This window comes from Schistocerca serialis, chromosome 3 (assembly GCF_023864345.2).
Source record: "Schistocerca serialis cubense isolate TAMUIC-IGC-003099 chromosome 3, iqSchSeri2.2, whole genome shotgun sequence".
NCBI lineage: Eukaryota > Metazoa > Arthropoda > Insecta > Orthoptera > Acrididae > Schistocerca > Schistocerca serialis.
The window spans coordinates 710,385,453-710,399,772 of NC_064640.1; the positions used below are offsets into that span (position 1 = coordinate 710,385,453).

General features: G+C 41.2%; 1 protein-coding gene across 1 annotated transcript in view; it reads right to left on the reverse strand.

The window, feature by feature from the left end:
* Positions 1–14,320, reverse strand: part of LOC126470580 (popeye domain-containing 2-like) — a 625,481-nt gene that overhangs the window by 127,277 nt on the left and 483,884 nt on the right. The window lies entirely within an intron of this gene.

The following is a 14,320-nucleotide window of genomic DNA, read 5'->3' on the forward strand; positions in this document are numbered from 1 at the left end:
TCTCGCAGTGTCCGGAGCAAGTATGGTGGGTCTGACACACCGGTGTCAATGTGTTCCTTTTTCCATTTCCAGGAGTGTAAATTATGTTCATTGAAAAAACTGAACTGCTGTTCAGACAATCTTATCTGTAAAATACACCTTTTTTCCTAAAACTGATGGAAACAAAATAAAGGAATACAATCAGAAACATCTTTGAGCACCTATGTCTGTAAAATTATTAATATCTATCATATGACATAAATATGAATAATAAATGTCAGCTGCTAAATACTGATTTTTCCATAAAAAAGTAAATTTTTATCTAGACATCATGATGTTTATACAGGAGAGAAAAGACTCTATGACAATGATAGAATAGCCATTATAATGACCATGTTATTAAAATGGCACTTTAGAATGAAAGACAAAAACTAGGAAATCCTTGGTACAATTGGAAAACTTTTGTCATGGTGTACATAAAGAAATTATATGTAACCAACAAGGAGAAAATTTACAGCACATTCAAAGACATACAATGATAATCTTACAGGAAACTATAACAGTAGAAATTTGTAAATCAATGAAAACTGTATCACAAGTTACATGCCGAGCTCATGTTGAAATGACTGTGGTGGACATACTCAAACTCAAATTTAAGAACAGGACGTAAAAATATCTACCCTCTGAGAATGGAAGGATTGAAAGTGCCTCCAAAATGAGTCATGACACCAAAGAAGCATGTATTAAAATAATTATTACATGCAACTTTAGAAAGTTGTTTGCCACAAACATGTGTATTGCCAGTTCAGAATGCCCAATGGGTGAAATATTTTGGTGATCAGACATATCATTACAGTTAGGTGTGTTGCAAAATTGAGCTTCTGGGGGCACACAGCTAATTTCTCTCTCCCCTCCCCCCCTCCCCCCCCCCCCCCCCCACCACCATGAGCTTCCCCCTATATGATTCATACCTGAGGATACATGTTGGTGGCCAGGGAGGCAATGGCCTTGGCATCTGTGGTAGCATAGGTTTAGTTACTCTATCCAACCTAGTCACTGTGTTTGCCAAGTGTCTTCTTAATTAAACTGAGTGCTGGTTCCCAAGATTTGCTAAGATTATAGTTGTAGTCCCAGCTGATGAGACTGTCCTAGATGGAGACTGATGACCTCAGATGTTAAGTCCCATAGTGCTCAGAGCCATTTGAACCATTTTCAACTGTCCTAAATGGGTGCTGATGACCACGCTGTTTAGCGCCCGAAAACCTCAAACCACACACACACACACACACTGTCCTAGATATGAATTTTGATTGCCTCACTAATGACTCTGTCCTAGTAGTTTGAAGTCTATGATAAAATCCTGGTATGTTCATATTCCATCACATGATTCTTGGGCACACAGTGCTCCATTACCACTGACTTGTTGAGATGGATTAGTTCAGAGTTCCACTGGTGTCATCATCCATCTTTGATGGTGTACACTGTATGTCCAATATATGTCTTGCCACATTTGCACATAATCTGATCACCCCAGTCTTCCACAAACTGAGGTCATTTTCGACATTTCTCAGTAGTGCCTATGTTTTACTGGGCAGGAAGAAGACTGTTTTACTCAGTGCTTTTTCAGTATGCATCATATTTTTTCAGACCCTCTCTTCAAGACTGTAAGACTCTGGCTGAACAGTGCAGATGGTCCATGCCAGGGCTTTTAACATTTGACAAAGAGTAATAACTTTTTTTTATCAACTTGAAACAGTGGGCTGTAACGATGAGACTTGATGATAGTGTTAGTCCTACACATATTCACCATTAACTGTGATGGAATTTTCCCAATCACGGACAATTGGCAGAGACCTTCGTTGGTTGGTTGATTGAGGGAGGGGACAAAACAGCAGAGTCATCGGTCCCATGATCCAAGGTGGGAGAAACAAGAGGAGGAGCTACACAAACAGCACAGTCCAGGCAAGGCGAAGGGAAAACAAAGAGGTAAAAGGAACGTCAGGGCAGCAGGATGAGGAAGAACAGAAGGGGAGCAAGTGGGAGGGGGGGGGGGGGGAGATGGTGAGAGCATGGGTGCCCCGTCAACACTGTGCACTGTGCACATTGGGGCACCAGCACCAACAACCACCCTTCTGGCTCCCCACCCCATACCATGATCATGACACAATGGCAACAACACAGGGAAAAAAAGGACACAATAAAAGGGGAAACAAAACAGCACAAATGACCAGATAAAACATAGGGAGAAAGGGAGGAGGGAGAGAACACAGTCTGTGTGAAGGCAAGGCCAATCTCTCCATAATCAATAGCAATGCCAATGCTAACTGATGGACTATAATTCTTGAGGGAAATTCAAGGACTTAAAACTGCGAGGACAAACCACTTTTGTGAAGAAAACTGATGACAGACATAACCATGTCAGGGAAATCCACTAACGCCCAAGTCAAGAAAGGTGATAAGGCATTATTTATTGTGAATGGCCAAAAGGCAGGGGCAGTCAAGAAAAATATGGATCACCATGATGGGAGCCCACAACTATAAAAGAGGGGGGGGGGGGGGGGAAGGGGGCAGTTTATTAGATAGGGGGTAGACCCCAGCCAAACGGTTATGAAGTTCATTACCCAAGATACCCATGTGGCTCGGAGCCTAAAGGAAATCAACAAAACAAATAGCATCGCCAAGACCTGTGAGAATTTTATGGATGACAGAGACCATGGGGTGTTGGGAAAAACACTAAGCAACAACCTGAAGGCCACCCATTTGGTCCATACATAACTAAATTCGAGTGAGAGAGGACTGTTTAATAAAACAGAGGGCCCAATAGATGGCCATCAATTCTGCAGTAAGCACCCCACGTGTGACAGGCAAGAGGTGGAGTTCCATGCCAACAGAAGACATGAAAGCTTATCCCATGTGCTTGGTGGATATAGCGCCATTGCTGTAAGAAACAATTGCATCCTGAAACTCCCATAAGAACCGCCAGAACCAATAACAGAACACTGTTGGAGTGATGTTTCAGACCCTGCAAGAGGTCCATCCAAATCCAGGACTGAGGAACTAACCAAGTGGGAGTGGCCAGTAGAGAATGTATGGAAGAGCACAAGGAGGGGAGATGGAAATCACAGGGAAGCAATGCAAAGCGGAGCCCAACCGATAAACACACCTGAGGGCGGGCAGCATGCAGGCCACGTTCTGAAACTGTGAAAAGAATAGAAAAGGAGGGGAAGAATGGTTAGTGATAGCATAGAAAACCAGGAGCAGGGACAGCCAAACCAAAAGAGTGTGTGTGTGTGTGTGTGTGTGTGTGTGTGTGTGTGTGTGTGTGTGTGTGTGTGTGTGTATGTGTAAATAGGATGTGATGGTGACAAATTGTGTTGTAAGCCTTACAAAGATCAAAGAAAAGTGTGAGAGTATGAGGCACTGAGAAAAGGCTTGCTGAACTGCAATTTCCAATTTGAACAGATGACTGATTGGAGACTGTCCATCCCAAAAGCTGCACTGGTAAGGAGAAGAAAGGTCCCAAGATTCAAGGATTCAGCTGAGCCAATGAGCCACTTAACTTGCAAAGGACATTGGTCAGACTGATGGGATGGTGACTATCAAGGGACAATAGATCATTGCCAGGCTTAAGGACAGGAACCACAATACTATCTCTCTTTTATGAGGCAAATAAGGTTACACACCTGGAGCAGATATTGTCGTTGTGGAGGACTGAGGTGCTGAAGCAATTGGTTATGGGTGGAATCAGGGCCAGGGGCTGAATTGTGGGAAGAAGAGAGGGCCAAAAGACGTTCCCATCCAGGAAAATGTTCATTGCAGGATTCCACCTGACATGGGGTGAAACATAAGTGGGAAGCTTCAGCCCACTGTTTATGGATGAGGAAGGCAGCTGGATAGGAGTCTGATGCTGGTACCCTTACCAAATAGGTCAAGTGGTGTTCCCTGAGAGCTGATGGATTTGTACAAAAGCCATGCGGAAGGGAAAGGTTTGAAATAGAAGACTGTTGCTGAAAACCTTGGAGGGTGCAGAGTATAGCCCACACCCATGACAAAAGGACAGAAGAACCTAGGGAGGAGACAAAGCATTCCCAATGCACCCGTTTGTTCTGTTTTATTAGGTAACGGGCTTTTGTGTTTAAGGCATTTAAAGGCATAAGACCAGCAGAGGATGGGTGCTCCATAAGATGTTGCAACGCTTGATGATGATCACAGATGGTGGTGGCAGTGGCCGTGCTCCACCATGGAACTGACCAATGGTAAATAGGGCCTGTCAAGTAGGTGATGCCAATGTCAGCATCATGAATTATCTTATTAGAAAGAGCATGAACGATTTCATCAACACAACCTAGCAAAGAAGGTGAAAACATGACTTGGGAGCTACAGAGAGGCTAATCAGCATGACAGAAGGCCCAGTGGGGTAACTGGACATTAGGAGGTGGGAAGAGGACAAGAAAATCAACAGGAAGTAGTCACTATCACAGAGGTCATTGTGTGGCAGCCAGTGTAAGGAGGGAAGAAGGGGAGGGAAACTTAGCGAAAGATCAATGGCAGAGAAAGTGCCATATGCAGGACTAAAATGAGTGGGGCAACAATCATTAAGAAGGCACATGTCATAGTCTACAAGAAACTGGTCAATATGAGGAGTCCTTGATAGATGAAGAAGCACAGCCCCACAAAGGGCAATCAGCATTAAAATCGCCAAGGAGGAGAGAGGGAGTGGGCAGTTAAGGCAGCAAGTGTAGGTGGCATGTCAGGAGGGAAATAGAGACTGCAAACTGTGATGGCAGAGTCCAAATGGACCTGGGTGGCGACTGCTTCCAATGTGGTATGATGGGGGTCGTCCATGTATTAACAAAATCTATACAGATCAACAAGCAAATGCCACCAGAAGCCTTCAAAAGACCAACCCTGTTCCAACAGAAAGCACAAAATCCATAAACAGTTCGTTAGTGAGCATCAGTAAAGTGAGATTCCTGGAGAACAACACAAGCTGCAGAGTAAAAGGAAATAAGGAGTTACAACTCCAGGAGGTGATGGTAGTATCCATTATGGTTCCATTGAACAAGCACAGAGTGGGGATCCAAATGGGAAACCAATAATGCTGCCAGTTCACCATCTGTCACCAATGACAATGGGGTGACATTCATAAATAAGAGGTCAGACTCATGTTGCGAGGGGGGAGATGGCACTACTTCTCTTTCACAGGTTGAAGAGGGGCTGGCATTGAGGGGGAGCGGGCTTCTGCAAGATTCGGAACTGAAAGACAGAGTGTGACCTCGGGGCACACAGACTGTGGGTCCCACAGCCAAGCTGTGGCAGCAGGCCTCTGGCCAGGGAGATTCTGGGTGGAGGGGTCCCAGGAGTGTGCCCCATCACCAGCAAGCACTGAAGAAGGGGGACACTTCTCTGGCTGGGGAGGGGGAGTGGTACCTAGAGGGGAGAGCATGGGATTGCAAGGGAAGGGGGAAAGGGGACGGGGTGGGACTGGAGTAAGGAGGAGGGAGGAGGCAAAAGACATATGAGAGGGAAAGTTAGATGTCATTGACACATGGGGAAGTCAGTCATATTTCTGATGAGCCTCATTAGACAGGATAAATGATCAAGGGACTCATACTCCTATATCTTCTTTTCCTTCTTATAAACTGGGCAATCAGGAGAATGTGGAGAGTGACAATTAACACACGTGGGCAGCAGAACACAGATGCTCCCCTCGTGGTGTGGGTGTCCACATTCACCACATGGAGGCTCTGCTGTATAGGAAAAGACATGTGACTGAAACACAAACAGTGAAAACATCTCATGGGTGGCGGGACATACAGCTTTACATCCCAATAATAACACATAACCTTGGCCTTCTCTAGAAGGGTACCTCCCTGAAATGCCAGAATAAATGCGCCAGTATCAGTGTGATTCTCCTTACGATCTTCATGAACACACTGAACAAAATGAATGCCCAATTGTTCCAGATTGGCCAGGAGTTCCTCATCAGTTTGAAAGATGAGGTCCCTATGAAAAATGACTCACTGAACCATATTCAAAGACTAGTGAGGAGTAATGGACACAAGGACATTGCCAAGATGACCAGAAGCATGAAGAGCTGAAGACTGGGTGGAAGAAGTAGTTTTGATCAACAGCAAACCCGACTGCATCTTAATGCAAGACTCTCCTTTGTCAAACTTGTCTTCAATATTTTCCATTGGTGGTGGTGGTGGTGGTGGTGGTGGTGGTGGTGAACATGTCCCCATCAGTTCTAGTCCAGACCAAGTAGTGGAGAAAGTGTTTCATCCCAAGCTGGTGAGCCTGGCGCTTCTCACAACATCCAGCCAAGGAAGGGAAGGCTGCACGGTCATAAGAAACAGCATCAAATGATCTGTTACCTACCAAAGAAACAGCAAAAGAAGAATGGCCAGTTTTTGGAGCTTAATACTTTTCTTATGCAAAGCATCAGACCTGATACCATCCGTTCCAAGCAAGGCCTCTACCCATGGACGCCACCCAGCCACAGCAAGGACTCTCTGGCATGACAGCTGTTGTCAGGAGTTCCAGTACTTCAGAATGACAAGCAACAACTGCTATGCATACATGGGGAGGCAACAGCTCAGTTATCGTAAGTTCAATCCATGTGTTGTCAGGGGTTGGGGGGGGATTGTCAGGTGTCAGCTAGATGGGTACATAACTGCCCCACCACGGACTGGCTACACATTTAGGTGACCTAGCAGACCTGGGGGGGAGGGGGAGGAGGGAAGAGAAATCAACACCATAGACAATAGGGAGTGAGTTCTCCAAATGAATCACTCTATGGAGAGAAAATTTGGAAGTGGAGGCCAAACTCCAGGTGGTGCAAAAAATGCCAAAAAGGAAGGATAAAAAGGAAAAGGCTAGGGGAACAAAAACCAGAAGGAATACAAGAAACTGGGGGATAGCCAGGTTAACATAAGAACACCGAGAGAGGAGGAGGTGGCAGAGGGGAAGGAGTGAGGGCAGTGAGGGAGGGGCACGGGGAAGGAAATGCAGCCTGGGAAGGAAGAATGAACAAGAACAGCTCATGGCTGTATATGTGCCATGCACAGAAAAAGGGGGGGGGGGGGGGGGAGGAGGCAGAAGCCTTGATTCTAGAAGTCTGCATTTTGGCTGTTCAGGAAACTTTATACTTTTCATGTTGTGGCCATTCTGAAAATGCCTGCCACATAATGGTGTCACACACAAGCAAACAGGAAAGACTGCTTGCTTTGCTGATTTCTCTTGTGGTCATAGAGATACACACAGAAATTATCTGTTGAGATAAGGTGATTACAGAACTCTTCTGCACTGGCCTGACACAGTGTAAACATTTCCAATTTTGCTTTAGTTTGGTGGACACTCGGAATATGTATGAGCAGTTATAGAATTCACTGGAGGGTGACATCAGTAACAATCAAATTGTTGTACAAGACATTCAAAACTGGTCCTTGAGTGATATTAACTTTTTCAATTTTTGTCTTGATTGTGATGCACCAGCCTTAGAGCATCAGGGCCTCCACTTTGCCTGAAATTTGTGATTCTTCACAGAGACATGGTCTGTCTTTTCATTCAACATCATTTGGATTTGTGTAGTCATACTAGAAGAGTCTGTGTCACCAAATCACTGTGTCATATATGGTGTATTGTTACTGGACATTTGAACCCACTTATTATTGACTGTTGCATTACTATTCCCCTTCAAATGAGGAAAATGAATTACTGCACTATATTTCAGTTTATCAATGGACAGTGATTCTTTGTTTTGCCTCCTCTAGTGGTGTGCTGCAGTACTTTGGGGTGGGGGTTTCAATGTGCATCAAGGCTACCGACATGTACCTGCAAACACACAAATTACAGAAATTTATTTTTTCAGTATGGTAATTAAAACCTGATGACTAACCCTCATATTGGATAAATGCTCCTTTGTTTCTTTGCACTCACAGATATGTTGGTAAAGTCAAGCTTTCAATAAATTCCTCTGTTGTCAACACCAGGAGTTAACTATTGTACTAATTGGCCATGTGGTAGCTGGTGAAATAATGTCATGGGTACATCATGAAACCCTGGAACTTCTATATGCTACCATAGATTAACTTAATTTTTTTTATCCATTAGCAATGTTGTGGTAACTATCTTCCATACATCATTCTCACGTTTCCCACATGCTATCAGATTATTGCCATTATACTGGTATTCTTCCTTACATCTAGCCATTTCTCTCTCAGTGTCAAAGCCTAATGATGGCAGTCCTACTGGGGCATATTCAGATTTTACCATACTGACCCTCAACCCTCATTTTTTGAAAACCATATTTAACTGGCATAACATGAATAATCATTTATCATCATTTGTTACCACAATTTCACCACTGGCAAACAGTAAGGTGAAGAAGTAACCAGTCAGCTTCTATTCATATTCTAGAACACTGTCTCATCCACTGTCTTTTCCTTGAAAACCTGGAAGGAGGCACAACATCCCTGTTTTAATGCTTTAGTGCATGAGCAAGATTCAGCAGTATTCATCATTGGCATTTAACTGCTACATCTGTGCTGTAGATTACCCTGACACGCACTGATGAGCCAAATCATCATGACCACTGTTCACCTTGAGACTGAATTTAGCCTGGTGGCAATGTGGGCAGATGAAATAGCAAGGAGAGTATACAAGTGGAGCAGAGATTATTAGTGAATAATTATAGTGATGATGTGAAGAAATCCACCGATATAAGCACTCTGAGAAAGGACAGATTGTTAGGACCCAGTGTTTGGAAAAAAAAAAGCATCTTGGAAATGGGGAAGCACATCAACTGTTACCATATTAACATCATGAGCATCTATGGAAATTTATTTGAGGTGAGTGAAGTGAGGAGTAGGTGACAACATGTTAGATGTCTGCACCACATCATAGAACCTGTAGTTGAGATGAAACTTCCTGGCAGATTAAAACTGTGTGCCAGACCGAGACTTGAACTCGGGACATTTGCCTTTTGTGGGCAAGTGCTCTACCAACTTAGCTACCCAGGCATGACTCACGACCTGTCCTCACAGCTTTAATTCCACCAGTACCTCGCCTCCTACTTTCCAACCTTTGCAGAAGCTCTCTTGCATACCTTGCAGAACTAGCACTCCTGGAAGAAAGGATATTGCAGAGACATGGCTTTGCCACAGCCCAGGGGATGTTTCCATTCTGCAAAGCAGGATAGGTGGTGATCTGCAATATATCTCATGACAGAGTACAATGCTGGCACAGGCACAAGAGTTGCAGAGCACAATATTCAATGCACATTGTTAAATGTTTGTAACACAGCAGACAACCCATGTGTGTTCCCATTACAATTCTACAATTCCACTGGGCATTGGATCATTGAAATTGGACCATGGATCAATCGAAACATGCAACTTTGTGAGATGAATCACATTTGTTATTACACAAGTTGATTATTGTGACCCAGTATGATCCAAGTGAATGGTTGCTCGAAACGCACTACATCACAGAAGCAGGCTGGTGGGGAAGTATTATACAAGAATGGACTTTCATCTGGACTTTCATGGGACCTGTGATAGTAACTGAAGGTACCATGACAGAGATGGACTATGTAAACATTATTAAGGACCACCTGCATCCCTTCATGCTTGATGTCTTTCTTAACTACAATGCATATTCCAGTAGGATAATTGTGTGTGTGTTATAGGGCCAGAATTGTACTTCAGTGAATTGGCAGCATGATAATGAACTTAAGTTCATATCCTGGCCACCAAATTTGCCTGGTCTGAATTTTATGAAACACACCTGGGACAATAGGATATTTTCGTATGTTAAAAATATGGTTCAGATGGTTGTTATTCTGATTGATTATAACATTTAAATAGCATTAATGGTCAATAATCTCACAAAAGATATGTCATTTTTAGGTAATTTAAGCTTAGAGATCATTAAATATCAATATTTGGTCTTGTGATCTAAAACACTGTTATTGGATGGTGCTCTGGTGACGTCACAGGCTTGGAATAAGACGAAACTATACTTGGTTATAGTAGTGTCAGCCGAAGTTACTCGGTTTTTACATACTTTTACTGCAAACAATTTAGTCTTTTTAGTGATGGAAAACGCAATTACAACTTTTGTGTAACAATAGAAAGAGTTTTGTGAACACTGATAGCGGAAGCCTTGCAAAAGTTTATGCGTGCTCCACCCATTTACAGCAGCGATACGTGCAACGAAGGGCATTCTTTTCCCCGCTCCCTGCAAAATCATTACACTCGCACAAAACTAAGTAATTGTAGAACTCTTGCAAATTGGTCTGTATGTTATAACTAGATTGTCGACTATAAGTCATGAGCTGCGACCCAAAGCACAAATTATTCTTGTTAACACTTAGGGCTGATTTACTGTGTGGAATGCACTCAGCACTCTACAGGCATAAGGCGTCCTGTGGCGCAACGGATGGTGCACACACAGCTTCACATTGGTTTTAGTCTGAGAAACGGACAACAGAGAATAAATGCATTTACTTTGCGAACAAACCTTTCACTTTTTTGGAAAGCATTGCTAGTCATGAAGATATAACCATACGTCCACAGAACAGCGAGGTGTAAGACGATGAGATTAAATGGAGAGGCATGAGGAGTAGACAACATTCAGGTGACACAAATGTATGTGCTGTGACGTTCGTGAGTGTAAACTAACATTAGCGTCTGAATCAGGCTGACTTCATCTTAATGTAAGAGGATGAAACTGCATAATTTTAAATAATAAAGATCGTAGGTAGATAGTAGATAAAAAACATAGTTTCTAATATATTAAAAAGTGTATGGTCACATTAACTAGAACATATCTTTTTGAATGTGATGTGTGTGAACAGTGATTGCAAATGTAAGCACATGTTAACAACAAGGAAAACACGGTAATATCCTATTTCTGATCGGTGTGGTGAAGTTTTGAAATTGTGATTTGGTTTTCATATGAGAACTGTCAAGTCGTTTTACATACATTAAAATGTTCTTTTGTGTTAGATTCAAATCAGCAATCTATGGACATCATCTTCTAAAATTTGACAGTTTATCACTCTAATAAATAAGCTACTGAATAATTGAAATGTAATTATGTAAAATGACAATTATCACTAGGAGTTTAATTTCGTTGGATGACGCTGCCCTCCATTGTAACAGAGGGAGAGCATATTTTGGAGATAAGTTAATGTTAACTTCACAGTGCAACACACTTTTAATTACTTAGTGTCTTGTGCATCGACGTGTTGGCAATTTGCCAGTACAGTGCAACCACATTTCACGCATCTTCTCATTCTCTGAAGCACTCAAAAACAACTTTTCAGGAGTTTTTGTAGATGTATTTGTCTAGTATGGTACTACACACCATTTGTAAACCATTTTTGAAACGTAATTTCCAAAACAAGACATCACTGTTAATTACCATTATGACAGTAGGAGCAGCAACCTAGCCAGTGACGTCACAGGCAGTCCATGACTGGAATGGAGTGTTTTAGTGGGCGTTCAAATTATATGAATTTCATTTCCATTTCTATAGAAGAATATTGAAATAAAAAGGTGTGTTATGAGCATAAAATGACATAATTAATCATTTAAAACAATTTCCAGAAAACAGTCAAATACCGGTACCTTATGTGCTCACAAAATCACCAGCCAGTGATTTATACGAATTGCTTGACCTGTGCATACACACCTGGAGCAACATATCTCGGGGAACACGTCAAGGATGTGTTGAATCCCTGTCGTGCTGAGTCGATGCTGTATTCTGTTTTAAAGATGGACCAACGTGCTTTTAAACAGGTAGTCACAATCTTCTACTGAGTTAGGTGGCGCAGTGGCAAACAGGACTCACATTCAGGAGGACGGCAGTTCAAACCCGCATCCAGACATGCTGATTTAGGTTTCCTGTGATTTCCCAAAATCGCTTCAGGTAAATGCCAGGATGGTTCCTTTGAAAGGGCATAACTGACTTCCTTTCCTGTCCTTCCCAAATCTGATGGGACCAATGACCTCACTGTTTGGTCCCCTCCCCAAAACCAACCACAATTTTCTGGCCAGTATATGTCTTAATTATATTGCTAGTCTACAATATTTCAAACAAGGGAAAAGCACCTTAAGCCATCTCAAAAAATTGAAGGCTAAGGATATACAAACATTTACCTGTGAGTTCTCCTCTATCAATTATTTATTTATGAAAATATTGTTCCACTATATCATTTATCATTTTTCAGTTTGGCTCTTTAGTCCACAGCTTTCCAATCCTCCTTAACAAACTAGTGCCACATATACCACTGCTGTTTGTACAATAATACTTGTCATTTTTATTGATCGTTCTGTAATGTAGCCTATACTACCTCATTCATGTTGGATATCTTTTCTTTCTCTCATTTATTAAAAGCTCTAATTCTAGCTTGTATTATAAAAGGTTCTGCTGTCTTTTTTCCCCATCACAAGTTGCTCATAGTGGTTCTTTCAATCTTCAGTTGAAATTAAAGATTTCCTTTTAAGTGATTAAGTAATATCTTCCTCAGGCTTTAAGTTTTCATTGACAACAAACACTGAGGAAGTACTATAGCCTAGTCTTAAAAAGATGACACTAATTTAAATATTTCCTGATGCACACTGCAGCATAGGTGCAATTCAGTATAGCCCCTACAATATTGGCAATGCATAAATAACTACTGAACTCTGGGATCTTTTGGCTGACAAGGGGAGGAGAAGTTGTCATATACTGTTCAAGACCACTACACAGTGCAGCAATGTCCTCAGTTCAATCAAAGACATCTATTTATGTCTCAGAATGAAGGCATGCAACATTGATGTGAGAGTTAAGCAATTAGATGTGACTGTTATGCCTGGTGGACAACTTTATGCTAACTGGAAGTCTGCACTTTGTGTTGTCACTTGATTTCACACTTTTCTTTCATTTAATTTTCTGTATCACACACACACACACACACACACACACAAAAACCATTTATCCAAGGAAAGAAGACGGACTCCATAACAGTGTAAGTTTACAACAAAAAAAATTATCTTTACAGTTTTCTGACATTAATATAACTTTTTAGTAATTTCTTTATATTCTTGTAGGAGACATATATAATGGCCAAGTTCAGTGGCATACTCTCAAAACAACAAAGCACATTCAGAATGGCACTTAGTAAAGTATACACAGCAATATCAAGTTTATTCAAATGTCTTATTTTATGTTAAATAGTACAAACTACAAGTTTCCTTATGAATATAAATTATTGTGATATATTTTTATGCTGTATGTAAATGAATATTCACATAATACCTCCTACCAGATAAATAATACTTTGGATGAAATATATTCTCTAACAGCATTTCTTTACTAAAGAAATAATGTTATAAGTAGTAGAACATTATTTTCTGCCGTAACTGTAAATAATTTTGTTCTTCAACATAACAAACAGCTAAATGCCATTTTTTGCTGGAAGAATAAACTTTTCTGATTGAACAAACCACAAATTTGAAAGACAATGATACGTCTATTGAAACAAGGAATTGTTCACGAGAAAAAGGCGGATGATGGAGAATGCAAAATCATGGTTCACTTAAAACATCTTAAATACTGCTTGTGAGTGCATAGTTGTCACACTATAGGTAATACACGAAACTGCTGCTTGCTGATTATATTGGCTCCGTCAACACAATGTTTTTATTTTGTAGTCTTTAATTACTGTCAGGTGCTTTCTTTGTTGAACTCTGAAGCTCAATTACTAAATTATGTACAACTGGCTGTCACATGTCATCTTAAATTCTCAGTGTACTTCCTCACACACACAACTTCATATTCAAGAATGTTAAACACTTCTTGGTACATGTTACTTAAAATTAATTTGCTCATTTCAAACACTAAAGAAAAACCATATACATGCTCCTCTACCAAATAAAAGCATTTTGACCCTTTCCCCTGTGAACTCTGCATAGAGTACTTTGTCTTCCATTGTATATTATGAGCATGCTGTGTGTATTGCTTTACACGCATTCTCCCACATATCCTAATCTCTCTTAAAGGTATATGCTCTTGGATATCATTTATGACATTGGGCTCTGTAGGTTGGAGTAAGTCTGAATTGCTATTTAAAATGTAACAAACAAAAACCCAGAGAGATATTTCAGAGCATGCAGTGAGATATCTTCTCACTTCGTACTGTGTAACACAGCAGAAGCTTTCAGATATTTACAAAGAACTTCTCTGCATTTGTGAAGGTATCAAGCAACTTGAAAACCAAAGGAAATTTACTGAATGTACACAGATGTCTCATAAATCTATTGTTTTTCTTGCTCCATCTAAACACTTATTT